Source organism: Erinaceus europaeus, chromosome 10, assembly GCF_950295315.1.
Source record: "Erinaceus europaeus chromosome 10, mEriEur2.1, whole genome shotgun sequence".
Classification (NCBI taxonomy): domain Eukaryota; kingdom Metazoa; phylum Chordata; class Mammalia; order Eulipotyphla; family Erinaceidae; genus Erinaceus; species Erinaceus europaeus.
In genome coordinates, this window is record NC_080171.1 from 80,759,599 (window position 1) to 80,777,591 (window position 17,993).

Below are 17,993 nucleotides of genomic sequence, written 5' to 3' on the forward strand. Positions count from 1 at the left end.
GAAACTTCATTTTTTAAACTGTTTATTATCTTTATTGGGTAGAGACAGCCAGAAATTGAGAGGGAAGGTGGTGATAAAGAAGGAGAGAGACAGAGAGAGAAGGCTACTTTACCACTTGTGAAGCTTTCCCCCTACAGGTGGGGACCGGGGACTCGAACCCCTTGCACATTGTAACATGTGTGCTCAACCAACTACACCACCACGGGCCTTGAAACTTCATTTCTTTTTTAATATTTATTTTATTTATTTATTTATTTATTCCCTTTTGTTGCCCTTGTTGTTTTTTTATTGTTGTAGTTATTATTGTTGTTGTTGTATAGGACAGAGAGAAATGGAGAGAGGAGGAAGACAGAGAGGAGGAGAGAAAGATAGACACCTGCAGACCTGCTTCACCGCCTGTGAAGCGACTCCCCTGCAGGTGGGGAGCCGGGGTTCGAACCGGGATCCTTATGCCGGTCCTTGTGCTTTGCGCCACCTGCGCTTAACCCGCTGCACTACAGCCCGACTCCCAAAACTTCATTTTTAAAACAGTTTTTAAGTGTACAGCTCAGAAATAAGTATATTCATTTACATTGTTGTGTAACCATCAACACTATCCATGTCCAGGATATCTCTTGTCATCCTAAATTAAAAATTAACTTCATTTTTCTTTTAGGTAACTCTTGTAGGTAGTATTTGCCTTTTTGTGTCTAGGTTAGCTAATTTATCATAATGACCTTAGGGTTCCCATCCATGTAGAAGCATGAACGAGAAGTTTTTACTTTTTTTTTTTTTTTTTTGTCTCCAGGGGACTTGGTGCCTGCTCTGGGACTTGGTGCCTGCACTATGAATCCACTGCTCTTGGAGGCCATTTCTTCCCTTTTGTTGCCCTTGTTGTTTATTGTTGTTGTTGTTATTGTTCTCGTTATTGGATAGGACAGAACGAAATCTAGAGAGGAGGGAAGACGGGGAGAGGAAGACAGACACCTGCAGACCTGCTTCACTGCCTGTGAAGTGCCTGTAGCTAGGGAGCCCTGGCTAGAACCAGGATCCTTAAACTGGTCCTTGGCTTTGCGCCATGTGCGCTTAACTCGCTGCGTGACCACCCAAGCCCCGAAGTTTTTACTTTTTAAAAAATTTACTTACTTTTTATATTTATTTTGCCTCTAGGGTTATTGCTGGGCTCGGTGCTTGTACTAGAATACACTGCTCCTGGAGGTCATTTTTTCCCCATTTTGCTGCCCTTGTTATTATTATTATTGTTGCCATTGATATTGTTGTAGGATAGGACAGAGAGAAATCGAGATGGGTTGGAGAGAAAGACACCTGCAGACCTGCTTCACCACTTGTTAAGTGACCTCCCTGCAGTTGGAGAGCTTGGGGCTCAAACCCATAATGAAAATATATTTAAAATGAAAAATATTTAAATAATGAAACATATTTAAAAAATTAATAACAACAAGGGCAACAAAATGGGAAAAATGGCCTCCAGGAGCAGTGGATTTGTAGTGCAGGCACAGAGCCCTAGTGATAACCCTGGAGGCAAAATAAAATAAAAGTAAAAATTGATGATGAGCCTACAGGAAGCAGGCCTGTCAGGCAGAGTCATTGTAAGAGATAATCACTTTTATTTTGGAAGGGATTGATTTATTTTTTTAAATCCCTGCTGAGACTTAATACTTAAACAATTCTACCATTCCTGGGTCTATCTGTCTCTCTCCTTTTTAAAAAAATATGTTTTAATTTATTTTGAATAGAGAAAGGGAGAAGTTGAAAGGAGAGAGACAGAATGGTAGAGAGACACCTATAGCACTGCGTTATCACTTGTGAAGCTTCCCCCTGCAGGTGGGGACTGGGTGTTGTGGTGTGTTTTTGTTTGTTTTTTGTTTTTTACCAGAGCACTGCTCAGCTCTGGCTTATGGTGGTGCGGGGATTGAACCTGGGCCTCTGGAGCCTTAGGCATGAGAGTCTTTTTGCATAACCATTATGCTATTTACCCTCTGCCCTGGACTGGGTGTTGTGTATTGTTCCAAAGCAGAAGACTGGTGAAGGAGAAAAGGGGACAGGGTGAAGGGACATTGGGGATCTGTTGTGTCTCCTAGACACCTATCAAGGGGGAGATAGAGGCTGTGCCTATATGTGAAGGACTATACTATAAACTATCAACCCTCCCCTTCCCCCAATAAAATTAATACATAAGTAAGGAAGTAACTACTGAAAAAAAAAATGGAAAAGGAAAGGTAGGTCATCCCAGAGTGGTGATATATCTTTGCATTGATCAAAACAAATAAATAAATAAAAGATTCTCTTTCCCTTTCCTGTTTATAGTTATATTTTTTTTTTTGGCTCCTCATGATCTTGATTACAGTCACTTTAAAGTATTATAAGAAATTTTTAATAATTTTGGAATCAGGTAGATTTATTCTAATTTTATTACTATTTAAAACTTTTGTATTTCTTTATTATTTATTTCCATTGTTGCTCTTGTTGTTTTTATATTTGTTGTAGTTAATATTGTTGTTATTTATGTCATTGTTGGATAGGACAAAGGGAAATGGAGAGAGGAGGGGAAGACTGAGAGAAGGAGAGAAAGATAAGACACCTGCAGACCTGCTTCTCCGCTTGTGAAGCGACTCCCCTGCAGGTGGGGAGCCGGGGGCTCAAACCAGGATCCTTACGCTGGTCCTTGGCTTTGCACCATGTGTGCTTAGCCTGCTGCGCTACTGCCTGACTCCCAAAACTTTTGTATTTCTATATAAATCTTAGAAGGGCTGGGTAGAGATGTACCATGTAAAACATATACACACTGACCTGGATTGAAGCCCCCTGGATCCCACCTGTAGGCACAAAGCTTCATAAGCAGTAGAACAATGCTGCAGGCATCTTTCTTTTCTGTCCCCCCTCTGCCATCTCACCCTCTATCAAAAGAAAAGGGAGTGGGGAGAGAATGGCAACCAGGAGTGGTCAGGTTGTCATGCTGGCTCTGAGCCCCAGTGATAACCCTGATAGTTTTTCTAGGATCAACTTGTAAGTTTCAACTAAAATAGCCTGGTATGCTTTTGATGGAAATTATGTTGAATATATAGATCCATTTGAGAATATCAACCTAACAGATTTTGAATATTATAATCCATAAGTATGATATAGAGCTTTCCTTACTTAGGTAACATTTATTTCTCTGAGCATGGTTTTGTAGTTTTGGTCTTATATCTCTTTTTTTAGGTTTATGCCTAATATATTTGGCACTTTATAAGTAGTTTTAAAAATTCTGTTGTCTATTAGATTATTAAAATACTAATCTTATGTCCTATTACTTTAATAAATTCATTTATGTGTTCATTTGGTAGTTGTTTTGTGAATTCTAAGCAGCCATACAATCTACAAATAGAAACAACTTTACTTCTGTTCTAATACATCTTTTATTTATTTTTATTACATTATTTCAGTTACTACTACTTTAGTACAGTGTTGACTAAAAGTAATATAAGTACGTATGCTTACCTTATTCTGTTCTTGGGGGGAAATAATTTTGTCTTATATTGAATATGATGCAAACTGTATAAATTTTCTATATATTCCATTTATCAGTTACAGGAATGTCCTACTTACATTAGTTTGCTGAGGATTTTTAACCTACATGAATTATGCATTATTGAAGTGATCTTGCATGGACTAGGAGATAATTCACCTGGTAGAACATGGGTTTTATTATGAGCAAGGTGCTGGTATTAGTTCCCTGATTTCATATGGGAGCATCATAGAGCATCATAGATAGAGAACTCTGTAGATAATGGAGTAGTACCGTTGTATGACTCCTCTGCTTCTCCCCTTCCCTCTAAATTAAAAGAAGATAATAAAACTGGCATAGGGAAGTCACTTAAGTGGTATTGTGCATATGTATGCAAGTTCTCAAATTTATTCCCCAGAATCACATTTTTAAAAAGAAATGATTGTATGGGTTTTCTCCTATAAACTATTCCTCTATTAGATAATATTGATTGATTATTTTGAATGTTTAGCCAACACCGCATTTCTGGAAAAGTCTAAATTATGATACATTATCTGTTTTAAGTATTATTGGATTCAGTTTGGTAAGATTTATAAAGGTTTTTTGTATCAAGTAAAAACTATTCTTGGGGCTGGGTGGTGGCGCACCTGGTTGATTGCACGTGTTACAATGCGTAAGGACCCAGGTTCCAGTCCCTGGTCCCCACCTACAGAAGGAAAGCTTCAGGAGTGGTGAAGCAGTGCTACAGGTGTCTCTCTGTCTCTCTTTATCTCTACCCCCCCTTCCTTCTTGATTTCTGGCTGTTTCTATCCAGTAAATAAATTAATAAATATAATAAAAATTAAAAAAATTTAAAAAGTACTCTCATCTATACTTTTTTTGCATCTTCAATAAGTTGGGTGTTCTCTCTCCTATTTTTTATTTTTATTATTTTTTATTTATAAGATAGAGATACTGACAAGACCATAGGATAAGAGGGGTGCAATTCTACACAGTTCCCACCACCAGAACTCTGAATCTCATCCCCTCCCTTGAAAGCTTTCCTATTCTTTATCCCTCTGGGAGTTTGGACCCAGGGGCATTATGGGGTACAGAAAGTGGAAGGTCTGGCTTCTATAATTGCTTCGCTGATGAACATAGGTGTTGGTAGTGTTGCTTGAGTTTGGTAGCTAGCATGAGGTTGGATGAGAGTATTGTCTGAGGGAATGGTGTCAGGGTGGAGAAAAGGGCTAGAAAGTTGGATTAGGGAAGGGAGTAGCTCTCATTCTTTAAAAAAATTTTTTTTTTGTGAGTAAAACTGTCCATCCAACTGCTCCAGGGCTCATATATAAAAGCATGTTTATATTTAGTGACAGAGCCTGTGTAACCTCAAAGTCATATTGGTCTGAGCTTCTAGCTCATGGTCACATCTGAGGAACATTGCAGGTTGCATTCATTTTAGGACCAGTCTTTTTCAAGTGGCAGGACAGGATACCCCCAGCCTCCCTTCAGAGACTGGGGTTATCCCCACCGTCATTGCTTTATGGTAGAGCCAAGGTCCTGAGAGGGCCCACAAGATGCTGTTCCTTACGGAAGCGACCAGTGGTAGTGGAGAGAGGGACCCTGTAGAGGTCAAGGCCCATCATGTGTATGGGAATCCAAGGATTCCCTAACTAGGACCCCAGAAGATCAGATGGTGTGATGTTAACCAAACAGGCCATTATTAAGTGGGTCAGTCTCTTGCCCTTCACCAACTTTTGCAGTCCTTTCTTTATCTGATAATTTTAGATTTTTCTCTGAGTTGTTGAGCCATTGAGTATCATTTCTTGAACCCAACCAGATTTAGGTTTTGGGGATCTGTCTTCTTTGGGCCTTTCTGCTAGGCTGTCCTGCTAATTTTGGTATAAATCCATTCAATTACAGAATTTATGATTCCTTCTTTAGGCGCTTGAATCATTATTGAGCACTTTGACTTTGAGTTATATGATTGCCCCTTGTTTATGGATTCGTGTACGCCTATATCCAGTACCCTAAACCCTAGCCTAATCTGGAATCTGTTACTTAGTTAAATAACATGCCATCTAATTTGGATGTAGGTAGTCCCATGTGTTAGGATAGGTCTCACCAGATTTGAAGAGTTGTGAGGTTGACTTCTCAGGCTGGTATCAGGTTACAGTCCACAGTAGGATTTCAATAGCAGCATAATATAAGGTGGCAGCACCAGTAATGATTTGGTTGAAGTTGATAGAGTCGGTATGGCAGTAAGGAATCATAGAAAAGGAATTTCAAGAAATATGGGCATATCCTAGAGGTACCAGGACTAGGAGAAATGCAAGTATTAAAGAGGATTCAAGGGATTTCTTACAGTCTTAGAGAGAGTTAAAATATCAATCATTAATTATTATAGCCAGGTTAGTTGGGGGGGGGTTAGTATCTGTATTAGTATACTTGACTTCACTATGATTTGAACCCTTTTAGTGTTATCTTAACCTCTTTGTAAATACTTACAAGGTCAAAAGGTCTTGATTTGTCTGGCCTAAAGCTATAGTTGATTTAGATGTTTGCAGAGCTTTATTTTCAGTTACATTTTTTTTTTCTTTTTTATTTAAGAAAGGATTAATTAACAAAACCATAGGGTAGGAGGGGTACAACCCCACACAATTCCCACCGCCCAATCTCCATATCCCACCCCCTCCCCCGATAGCTTTCCCATTCTCTATCCCTCTGGGAGCATGGACCCAGGGTCGTTGAGGGTTGCAGAAGGTAGAAGGTCTGGCTTCTGTAATTGCTTCCCCGCTGAACATGGGCGTTGACTGGTCGGTCCATACTCCCAGTCTGCCTCTCTCTTTTTCAGTTACATTTTTAGAGATCCATAAACAATCCCCTTATCAGAGTTTGATCATTTTGCAAATCTAAGATAAATATTAGGAAGAGCTAGTATTTGACTTAGGGCTATGGTCTAGGCAGTTGGGGAACTTGAAATATTAAATTTATCCACCCCTCCCACATGTCATATTGCTATTGATAGGACTAAATTGTGATAGGACTAGATTTTCACATCTTCCCTGCCACTGAAAATCTGTGCCCTCCCCCCTTTCCCCTCTAGGTAACCACTATAGTTTTCCCATTTTAAATATGGGTTGTGTTGTGTCTGGTTGTTTATTTTATGTATGTGTGTTCCACATATGAGTGAGACCATCTTATAGTTTTCCTTTACCTCCTTGCTTATTTCACGAAGCATAATATTCTCAAGTTTCATCCATTTTATTCCAAAGGATATAAAATCATCTTTTTTATTAAGTAGTATTCCATTGAGTATATGTCCCATAACTTTTTTTAAAAGAATTTTTGTATTTATTTATCCCTTTTGTTGCCATTATTGTTTTATTGTTGTGGTTATTATTATTGTTGTCGTCATTGTTCGATAGGACAGACAGAAATGGAGAAAGGAGGGGAAGACAGAGAGGGGGAGCGAAAGATAGACACCTGCAGACCTGCTTCACCGCCTGTGAAGCAACTCCCCTACAGGTGGGGAGCCAGGGCTCGAACTGGGATCCTTACTCCAGTCCTTGCAGTTTTTACTTTTACCTGTGCTTAACCGCTGCGCTACAGCCTGACTCCCTCCATAACTTTTTTAATTAGTCATCTGTGGAAGGACATTTTGGTTGCTTCCAAATTTTTGCTATTGTAGATAATGGGGCTGCATATATCCCTTTGAATTAGTGATATTATCTCTTTTTTTTTTTTTTTTTTCCTCCAGGGTTATTGCTGGGCTCAGTGCCTGCACCATGGGCTCAGTAGCCTGCACCGCTCCTGGAGGCCATTTTCCCCCCTTTTGTTGCCCTTGTTGTTGTATCCTTGTTGTGGTTATTATTATTGCCATTGTTGACGTTGTTCGTTGTTGGATAGGACAGAGAGAAATGGAGAGAGGAGGGGAAGGCAGAGGCGGAGAGAGAGAGAGACACCTGCAGACCTGCTTCACTGCCTGTGAAGCGACTTCCCTGCAGGTGGGAAGCCGGGGGCTCCAACCCGGATCCTTACGCCAGTCCCCGGATCCTTACGCCAGTCCTTGCGCTTTGCGCCACATGCGCTTTACCCACCGCGTCACCGACCTACCCCCGTGATATTATCTCTTTTGGGTAAATGCCTAGGAGTGGAATTGCTGGGTCATAAGGCATTTCCATCTGTATTTGCTTAAGGATTCTCCATACTGTTCTCTGTTGGGTTTCTTGGGGGAAATGGGCCAGCTTCCACTTCACTGTCTGACCTGTTGGCCACCAGAGACAGGTGGAAAGTAGTGAATCTCGGGTCAGCAGCAGCAAGGATGAGCTTGCTGAGTGGTCTTCCAAGTACTGTGGTGGCAGATGGTAGGTACCACAAACCACCTCAGGGTACCATGCTGGTGGACAGAACACTTGATTGTTTCAGTTACAAGTTTATAAAGGGGAAGCTATGCAGGGAAAGGCAGCCAGGCTGGCCAATGAGACCAATATCTCCTTATAAGGAAAAAGAACAAGGCAATGAGAAGGTATGGATGGTGATGCAGGAACGGGGAAATAGAAATTTAAAGAAGGCGAAGCCCACCAGAGGGAGGAGGGGTGTGTTGATGCGGCGAGATTGATAGGCTGGTTGGAATTCCCCACATTCTCCAGCTCATCTTGCTCAACCACAGTGGCTGGCATGCCAAGGGGAGATGGTAGATGAACTTGGGGCGGGGGGAGTCAATCATCCATGCTCAAACACGCATTAGACCCACAGTTCTCCATAATGGTTGTACCATTTTGCATTCCCACCAGCAGTGTATTAGAGTTCCTTTCTCTCCACATCCTTTCCAACATTTATCTTCTCCTGTTTTATTGGGTTGTTCTTTTTGTTGTTGTTGTTGAGCTGAATGAGTTCTTTATAGATGTTTGATATCAAGTGCTTGTCTGAAGTATGGTGTGTGAATGTGTTCTCCCATTTGCTGGGATTCCTGCTTATCTTTATGGAGTTTTATTTTGATGTATAGATGCTTTTTAAGTTGATATAGTTTGACCTGTTCAGTCTTGCTTTTGTTTCATTTGCCCATGGGGTGAAGTCTCCAAATATGTCTTTAGTGTTAATGTTAGTGAAATGTTTCACCGATACGTTCTTCTATGTATTTTATACTTTCAGGGCTGATATCTAGATCTTTGATCCATTTTGAGTTAATTTTGGTGTATGGTGTTAATTGGTGGTCTAGTTTCATTTTTCTACATGTGGCTGTCCAATTCTGCCAACACCATTTGTTAAAGAGAATTTCTTTTCCCCAATGGTCAGATTTGGCCCCTTTTTCAGATATGAGGTGTCTGTACATGGGTTAGGGATTGACTTTTGGGATCTCTGTTCTGTTACATTGGTCCATATGACCATTTTTGTTCCAGTACCACACTATTTTGATTACTACTGCTTTGTAGTATAACCTGAAGTGATGCCTCCATTTTTCTTCTTTCTCCTTAGTTTTTGCTATTCGTGTTTTTTTCAAGTTCCACACAAATTTTTGAATAATCTGTTCAATTTCCTTGAAATATATCATTGGGATTTTAATAGGGATTGCATTGAATCTGTAGATTACTTTTGGCAAAATTGCCATTTTAATGATATTTATTCTCCCAATCCATGAATAGGGGATGCTCTTCCATTTCTTTATGTCATCCTCTATTTCTTTTAACAGTGTCGTATAGTTTTCCTTGAAAAGGTCCTTTACATCCTTTATTAGATTTATTCCTAGATATTTGATCTTTTTGGGTTCATTGAATGGTATTGCTTCCTTCAGTTTCATTTCTTCTGACCTATCTTTTGCATAAAGAAATGCCATGGATTTATGGGTATTGATTTTGTAGTCTGCTACTTTACTGAATTGATTGATGATTTCCAGTAGTTTCTTGGCAGAGTTTCTGGGGTCTTCTAGGTATAACAACATAATGTCTGCGAATAATGAGAATTTAACTTTATCCTTTCCAATTTGGATTCCTTTGATATCTCTTTTTTGTCTAATTGCTATGGCAAGGACTTCTAGGACTATGTTGAATAAATGGTGAGAGTGGTACCCTTGTCTAGTTCCTGATTTTAGGGGAAAAGCTTTCAATTTTTCCCCATTGACTATGACGTTAGCTGTGGGCTTATCATATATAGCCTTTATTATGTTAAGGAATTTTTCTTCCACTCCCAGTTTCTTGAGGGCTTTTATCATAAATGAGTGTTGTACCTTGTCGAATGCTTTTTCTGCATTGAGTGATAGAATCATGTGATTTTTATCTTTACTTTTGCTGATATAGTTTATTACACTTATTGACTTACGGATATTGAACCTGTTTCCCAGGGATGAATCCCACTTGATTTTGGTGGATTATTCTCTTAATATGTTGTTGTATTTGATTAGTCAATATTTTGTTGAGGATCTTTGCATTAATATTCATCAGGGATATAGGTCTATAGTTTTCTTTTTTGTTGGAGTCCTTTCCTGCTTTGGGCATCAGGGTGATGTTAGCCTCATAGAATTTATTTGGGAGTGTTCCCTCTTCTATTTTCTGGGAGAGTTTGAGGAGGATGGGTGTTAGTTCTTCTTTGAATATTTTGTAAAATTCATTAGTATAGCCAACAGGACCCTGGCTTTTGTTCTTGGGTAGGCTTTTGATTACTATTTCAATTTCTTTACTAGTGATTGGCCTGTTAAGTTTATCTATTTCCTCTTGTGTCAAGGTTGGTAGTGGTATGACTCTAAGAATGTGTCCATTTCTTCTAAGTTGTCAAATTTGGTTTTATACATGTGTCCATAATATTTTTGCATAATCTTTTGAATCTCTACCTGTTGTAATATCTCTTTCATTTTTGAGTGATTTTACCATAGCATTCTCTCTTTTTCTCTTGGTGAGCATAGCTAGTGGCTTATCTATTTTATTTATCCTTTCAAAGAACCAGCTCTTGGTTTCATTAATCTTCTTAATGGTCTCCTTGTTTTCTATTTCATTGATTTCTGCTCTGATTTTAACTATTTCCTATCTCCTGCTGACTGTTGGTTCTTTTTGTTGCTCTACTTCTAGTTGATTGAGGTGGGTTGTTAGATGGTTTACTAGTGATTTCTCCTGTTTATTATTTTGGGCCTGTATTGCTATGAACTTCCCTCTCAGCACTGCTTTTGCTGCATCCCATAGGGTCTGGTAATCGGTTTCATCATTTACATTGATATCGGGATAATTCTTAATTTTTTTTTTAATCTCCTCAGTGACCCATTTATTGTTCAGCAGCATATTGTTTAGTCTCCAGGCTTTGGGGAAATTTCCTTTTTTGGTTGATTTCTAGTTTCATGTCTTCGTGGTCTGAGAGGATGCATTTTATAATTTTAATATTTATATATTTGTTTAGACTGTCTGTGTGGCCCAGCATATCATCAATCCTTGTAAATGTTCCATGTGTTCTAGAGAAGAATGTGTATCCATTACTTTTGGGATGGAAAGTTCTGTATATATCTATTAGGTCCATTTCATTTATGGTTTCATTTAAGTTCGCTATTTCTCTATTGATTTTTTTTTTTTTTTGGTCCAGATACTCTGTCTCTTTCTGTGAGTGGTGTGTTGAAATCTCCTACTGTTATTGTGTTGCTGTTAATGTCTCCCTTGAATTCAGTAAGTGTTTGTTTTATATATTTGGGTGCTCCTAAGTTGGGGGCATATCTGTTAATGATGGTTATATCTTCTTGTTGGATTGATCCTTTAACCATTATGTAATGTCCTTCTCTATCTTTGATTACTTTCCTTGCCTGAAAGTCTATTTTATCAGAGAATAGGATAGCTGTCCCTGCCCTTTTTTGTGAGTTACTAGCTTGGAATATCTTGCTCCAACCTCTTATATTCAGTTTCCGTTAGTCTTTTCTTTGGATGTGTGTTTCCTGAGACATATAATGGATGGATCCTGTTCTTTAATCCATTTGGCTGCTCTGAGTCTTTTGACAGGTGAATTTAGGCCATTCATATTTAAGGTGATTATTGATATATGTGGTTTACTTATGTCCATTCTGATTTTTGTTTTGAGTTTATTTTAAATTGTTGAATCTTTGCCCATTTGTTTCTATCTAACCTATTGTGTGGAGGAGTTTCTGTAGTGAATTCCTCACTGATTTTTCTTGTGTTTTCTGTTTTTTTGTGTGTGTGTTCACCATGTGTACAATAACTAGTATTGTGTATCTAGAAAAGTCTTTTTTAAGTTGACCTTGATTAACAAACATTTGATAGGGCTTGTCTTTTTTAAAAATTTTTTTATTTATAAAAAGGAAACATTGACAAAACCATAGGATAAGAGGGGTACAACTCCACACAATTCCCACCACCAGAACTCTATATCCCATCCCCTCCTTTGATAGCTTTCCTATTCTTTATCCCTCTGGGAGTATGGGCCCAAGGTTATTGTGGGATGCAGAAGGTGGAAGGTCTGGCTTCTGTAATTGCTTCCCCGCTGAACATGGGCATTGACAGGATGAACCATACTCCCAGCCTACCTCTCTGCTTCCCCAATGGGGCAGGATTCTAGGTAATTGGAGCTCCAGGACACATTGGTGGGGTTGTCTGTCCAGGGAAGTCTGGTTGGCATCATGCTAGCATCTGGAACCTGGTGGCTGAAAAGAGAGTTAACATATAAAGCTGAACAAGTTGTTGCCTAATCATGAATCTAAAGGCTGGAATAGTGCAGATGAAGAGTTGGGGGTGTCTCCGTTCTGTAGATAGCTAGTAGGCATATTTTAGTCATATTCCAAAGGGACTGTGGCTATACTAGGGTTTTTTTTTTTTTTCCCTGAGCCTGAAGTCTGATGCAGGTGGATCCTAGTAATTGTCTGGGGAGATGATGTCATGGCTGGAAAAAGGACCAGAAAGCTGGATCAGGGGAGAGAGTAGCTCCCAAATATGGGGAAGGTGTATAAATATTGTTGACAGTAAACCCCTTTGATTTGATCTGATCTGGGGCCCATATTCAGCTTAGGAGCCTATGTGACCTCTGCATCCCTGTAGATCCGACCTCACATTCTGTGGTCATCAGTAGGAACATTCCAAGCTGCCCCCAATATCAGGACCCATCTTCCTCAAGTGTAGCATTGAGTATGTTGTCCAACTTCCCTTCAGAGGATGGAACATTCTCTACCATTGTTGATCCAAGTTGAGGTCAAGGTCCTATGTTCTTTGTCTTTTAATTCCCTCCCCTATTTGCTTGTTGTTCTTTCATATTTTATTGTGTTTTTTGTTTCTAGTCTAGTGCTGTTCACCTCGCTGAAAACGTGTGTTCCTTTGTTTCCTCCTTTCCTGTAAGACTCCATTCAGTATTTCTTGTAAGGTGATCTTAATTCTGGCCAATTTCTTTAGTTTTTGAATATTTGGGAATACCTTTATTTCTCCCTCATACTTGAAGGATAATTTCGCAGGATACAAAATTCGTGGCTGAAATTTCCTCTCCTTTAATGCCTTGAATGTCATTCCACTCTCTCCTTGCCTCTAGGGTTTGTGTATAAAAATATGATGAAAGTCTGATATTTCTCTCTTTGTATGTAATGTCTTTCCTTTTCCTAGGAGTCTGCAAAATTTTCTCCTTGCCATTGAGTTTTGATAATTTTACAATATGTGCCTTGGTGTTGGTCATTTTAGATGTGTGAACCTGGGTGATTGATCTGCCTTCAAAATAGGTATGTTCTGAAGATTGCCTAGGTAAGGGAATTTTTCATCTAAAATTTCTCTGAAAATTATCTCTGGACCTTTGACCTGGTCTACTTCCTCAGGTATCCCTATAACTCCTATATTCGACCTTTTTATGGAGTCTCTAATTTCACAGAGAGTAGCTTCATTCTTTCTAAACCTTTCTTTTCCCTCATCTTTGAATTGAAAGAGTGGGGTAATTGTGTCTTCTAGATTGGAAATTCTTTTTTCTGCATGTGTGAATCTATTTCCTAAGCTTTCTTTTTTCAAATTTTTTATGTTTATTTATTCCCTTTTGTTGTCCTTGCTGTTTTATTGTTGTAGTTATTATTGATGTTCTTGTTGTTGGATAGGACATAGAGAAATGGAGATAGGAGGGGAAGACAGAGAGAGGGAGAGAGAGACACCTGCAAATCTGCTTCCCCACCTGTGAAGTGACTCCCCTGCAGGTGGGGAGCCGGGGAATGGAACCAGGATCATTGGTTCTTGGGCTTTGTGCCACGTGCACTTAACCCGCCGTGCTACCTCCCGATTCCCTTTCCTAAGCTTTTTACCCGAGACTGAACTGCACTAAAGGTATCAGTCCTTGCAGTTCTGTTTGAAATTTTTCCTTCATGCAGTTAAAGCTTAGTGAACTCTGCTTTTAGTTCTTCTTTCACGCTTTGTAGCTTCTTATCAAAATTCCAAAGTAAAATGCTTTTTCAAATCTTGCTTATATTTTTGTAGATTTCTCATAAGATTTCTATAGTCTGTCTCTGATAGACTCTCTGTGTCTGGAATTTCTTGGATTTCGTATGATTTACTTCTCTCTGTGTGATGTGCCAGGCTGTTTAACTTTCTGCTTCTTTGCTTTCGCATGTATGGTGTTGGTTATTGTTGGCCGGCAGGTGGTGCTGTTGTGGTCTTTGCTTTCCACTTACTGGACTCTGTGGTGCTGGGTGGGGGGAGGGGTGTTTTGGGCTGTCTTGTGGGCCGAATTTTGTCTTTGTCTTAAACTCAGACTGATAAAAAACAAAAATGAACACTCACAAAGAAATAATAATAAAAATAAGAACCCTAAGTCAAAGATTGAGAGGTTTTAAGCTCCAATTTCTTTTCTTCTGGGGAGTCTGATAACTGTGCTACTGTCCAAGATGGCGAGGACGAGGACCCGTGCTGAGCGCCTTCCTCACCTAGAGCTCTCGTTTTGACCTACCTTGTCTTCCAACCCACTCCCATTTCCCCAACTGCACCCGCTGGCACCCACCTGAGGCTGTGTATTTTTTTCAGCTGTAGATTATTTGTCCAATTTGATCTCTTGTTGTGCTTAATAGTTAGGGGGAGACTGAAGGTCTGATTGCAGCTACTCCATAAGCCACGCCTCCAGGAAGTTCCAAAAGCAGAATTGTTGACTAATCATGAACGTAAAGACAAGAATATTTCAGATGAAGATTTGGGGTCTACATAAAAGCTAGGTCCATCCTAGGTATATTCCAAGGGGCCCCTGGATATACTAGTTTTTGCCTGAACCTGACAGCTGCAGATGGACCCAAGGTATTGTCTGGGGAGATGGTGTCATAGTTGGCCTGCTTTTTATTTTAATAGTAATTTTTGTTTGTTTTTGAGGTAACCTTGGATGACAAATCTGTTTTGGAAATACAATTTACTTCCTCAGATGTGTCCTTCAGCACCAAGCCCTACCAAATCACCTGTATTAGGCCAATATTAAGCTTAGTAGTAGAGAATCTCTGTCTAGATTTACTGTGTTTTTTATTTTTAATAATATAAATTCTATTACATACAATATCTGTTTTCTTGAGTTAAAATATAATATGATGATAGCTTTATAACTTGGTTTGTCAATTTAGGATGATCAAATCTCATACTTTTTTATTATCTTTATTTATTGGATAGAGACAGCCAAAATCAAGAGGGAAGGGGGAGATAGAGAGGGAGAGAGACAGAGAGATACCTGAAGCCCTGCTTCACCACTCATGAAGCTTTCTCCTTGCAGGTGGGGACCAGAGGCCCGAACCTGGGTCCTTGTGCACTGTAACATGTATGTTCAACCAGGTGCGCCACCACCTGGCCCCTCAAATTTCAAACTTTATCTAAACCTTTCTCCTAGAGTTTCAGTTTTTAGGGAAGTGCTGCTTGATAGTGCTGTAAAGGTGAATGACATTTTTGTTCACTTTTTAATTATTTTTTAAAAATTTTTGTTCACTTTTTGAAAATGTAGAAAAAGCCTTATTCTTCAGCATAGAGCTTAGCAAACTGCTGAAGGAGTCAGTCTTTCTAGAAACTATTCAATACTATAAAAGTGTTTTAATTTTATGGTACTCAAGAAAAATTTTAAGAACCTCTTCATGAGATTGCCAATGATGTTCTAAATGTAATAAAAGTGATGCATAATTACATATTGTAGTTTCTTAAAGGTTGGTGAGTATTATAGAATTAAGTGAATAAGCTTTTAACCAAATTAAAATTTATCTTTATCTTATATTTATTTTCACTTTAATATTTTTACCTGGATGGTAACTTCTTTGACTTCCACATGCTTGTGCAATTTCTTATTTTGATTCTACCACATTTTTTAATATTTGAACTGTTACATCTACATTCAAATGTTATGCCACAATGTATCTTTTTTTTTCCTATATGACTATATATCAACACTCCCCCCCCATATCTCTAGAGTATCATTCAGCTCTGACTATTGATGGTTGTGGGGATTGAATTTGGGACATCATAGGTTCAGGTTGTGGGGGCCATTGCTGTTCTGTTTCCTTTGCTCAACTCCTTTTTATTTTCTCATTATCTTATGGCATTTAGAGTAGTGTATTACTTTACCATCACGCATGCATGCTATTTTTATAATGTCAATTCATGATACCTTTCAGTGGAAAATTATTGTGCTGGGGAGATAGCATAATGGTTATGCAAAAAGACTTTCATGTCTGAGGTACCGAAGGTCCTAGATTCAACCCCTAACACCTAAGTCAGATCTGAGCAGTGCTGTGGTAGAGAACAAAGTGTCCTCATTTGAAAATTATTAATATGAAAAAAGAAGTCTTGTCTTTGTAAGCAGATTTCTTAATGGCTTGGAAAGTTGAATGTTAACACTTTATGTGATTATGAACATTAATATGAAAAAGATACAAAGACAAAGGGTGCTAAAATCATAGAATACTTCAGTATAAGGTGATTATGTATTTCATAATGTACTTAAATAATTGTATTCTTATTGTGATCTAAATAAAATCACTGTAATCCCCCATGAATTTATTTCTAGAATCTAATCTGAGAAACTATTGTATTACATTGTGATGCAGAAAAAATAAAATTACTCAAGGATTTCAAAAGGCGGATAATTTTTTTGTGTATCATTTAGTATCTGAATTCAATGGTATGCTATGAAATAATTCCAAAACAGCAATGGCTTAAGCAATATCAGGAGATTATTTATTTACTTATTTATTTATTTAAGTTTTTTTGCCTCTAAGCTTATTGCTAGGGCTCGGTGCCTACACTATGAATCCACTGCTCCTGGAGGCCATTTCCCCCATTTTGTTGCCCTTGTTGTTGTTGCCATTGCTGCTGTTGTTGGACAGGACAGAGAGAAATTGAGAGAGGAGGGGAAGAGAAGGGGAGAGAAAGATAGAGACCTACAGACCAGCATCATCATTTCTGAAGCAACCTCCCTGCAGGTGGGGAGCCAGGGGCTTGAACCAGGATTCTTATGCCAGTCCTTGCACTTCACACCATGTGTGCTTAACCCACTGCACTACCACCTGACCCCCTATTCTTTTTTTTTTTTTTTCCAAAGATTTATCTATTTATGAGAGGGAGAAAAATCAAATCAGAGCTTTACTCTGGCTTCACTGTACAACTTCCCAGGTCACAAGGAAAAAAAATCTGTATTAAAAAAGACATCTATGTGGAGTAAATAAAAAGAATATGTGCAATATGATACAACTTATGCATGTTAAAAACACACAGATCAGTCCTACATGTTACTTATGGATGCAGACATATGTTGTGTAGGCATGAAGACAGCTGTGAAGTGATAAGCAGGGAGGTGCAAATGGTAATGGGACAGAGTGTGGTTTGAGAAGAGAGGAAGGAGAGTGCACTGGGGGAGAAGTACACAGGAGCTTCAGTTGCACAGATCCTGGTTTACTTCCTAGCTGGGTGCTGCATCCATTCTCTCCCTTATAAACTATTTTTGCATGGTTGGGGATAAAGAATTATGGTTATCCAAAAGACCTTCCTGCCTGAGACTCTGAGGACCCACATTCAAAAGGAGTTTTTTTTTTAATTATATATATTTACAGTAACACAGTAATAGTAGGGACTTAAACACCCCACTCTTTCGCCAGATCATACAGGCAGAATAGCAGTAAAAAAAAAAAAATGAAGAAGCTAAATAAAGAGATAGATAAACTAGAACTATTGGACATTTTGAAAGTAAAAATGATGACTTCACCATTTTCAGCCCATCTTGGATGGAGGTTGAAGATATCATGTTAAGTGAAATAAGTCAGACACAGAAAGATGAAAATGGGATGATCTCACTCACAGGCAGAAGTTGAAAAACAAGATCAGAAGAGAAACACTAAGCAGAACTTGGACTGGAGTTGGTGTATTGCACCAAAGTAAAAGACTCAAGGGTGGCGTGGGGGATTGCGGGGGGTAGTTCAGGTCCTGGAACAGGATGGAAGGGGACCTAGTGGGGGTTGTATTGTTGTGTGGAAAACTGATAAATGTTATGTATGTCAAAACTATTGTATTTACTGTTGACTGAAACATTAATCCCCAAATAAATAAATAAAAGAAATACATCTGTCATAATG

At 38.8% G+C, this 17,993-nt stretch overlaps 1 protein-coding gene across 13 annotated transcripts in view; it reads left to right on the top strand.

The window, feature by feature from the left end:
- KIAA1958 (KIAA1958 ortholog) overlaps positions 1 to 17,993 on the top strand; it is a 245,450-nt gene that overhangs the window by 65,083 nt on the left and 162,374 nt on the right. Inside the window, exon 1 of one of the 13 annotated variants that reach the window (XM_060199951.1) lies at positions 15,158 to 15,199. The exons of the other annotated variants lie outside the window; for them this stretch is intronic. The gene's annotated coding sequence lies outside the window, so the exon portion shown is untranslated. Of the gene's footprint in view, positions 1 to 15,157; positions 15,200 to 17,993 lie in introns of those variants that run through there. 13 annotated transcript variants of the gene reach the window in all.